A 938-nucleotide genomic window follows, 5' to 3' on the forward strand; every position below is an offset into this window, starting at 1 on the left:
TTCTTTCTTTCTTTTTTTCACTGTTTACTTCTGCATGTCTCCCCTTTCCTTCTCTATGCAATTCTACAAAGAAAACTATGCAGTTTACAGTGGTGGAAAGCAAGTACACGTACATATACTCAAGTACTGTACTTGACCACAAGGTACTTTATTAATGGAGAACGTTTACTTGCAACAGTTTTTACATTGTGGTATACTTCTACTTAAGTTAAAAAATCCGAGTACTTCTGTCTGAGCACATGCACACGCACACGCACACGCACACGCACACGCACACGCACACGCACGCGCACACGCACACACATCATCACCATCATCATCAGGTCAAATGTTTCCTAAGCCTCTTATGATCCGCTGCCTCAGTCCTCAGGGACAGATCCGTGTCTCAGCTGCTGTTGGAACCACAGCTCATGCAACTGTTCCATCAGCTCCTTCCTTCCCTGGAGGCAGGTCGCACTACCAGGGACCTGTCTGTCTGCTTGTGTGTCTGCCATCTCCTATTAGCTCATCTGTTTATCTTGCATGTCCATGTGTCGTGTGTTGCATAATGGGGCTATCGAGCGCCGTTGGTGGTGTTTGGTGATGTTGTAACAACAACAACAACAGTGGCGAACGATGTCGTTACAACACTTCTTGTGGACATGGTGTTTCTGTTTGCTCTGACAGTAAAATGATGATTTTACTATGATTTTGCATGTTTCCTTTGAGTAACTTTGAGATATTTCAGTCTGTTATTAGATAAATAGCTTTTTTATCCATTAGCTGAATGGCTATACGTGAGAGAAAGTCTGAATAAGGTTAATACATAATTCATGTCAAATCTAGAAATTAACACTAAAGCCTGCTAAAACAATAAATTACCACGTTCATTTAGATCTATCACCTCCCTTAATTTAAATAATCTATTTTCACGCACATTCAAACACAATGTTCATGCT

Source organism: Gymnoscopelus microlampas (genome assembly GCF_963454915.1).
Source record: "Gymnoscopelus microlampas genome assembly, chromosome: 15".
NCBI lineage: Eukaryota > Metazoa > Chordata > Actinopteri > Myctophiformes > Myctophidae > Gymnoscopelus > Gymnoscopelus microlampas.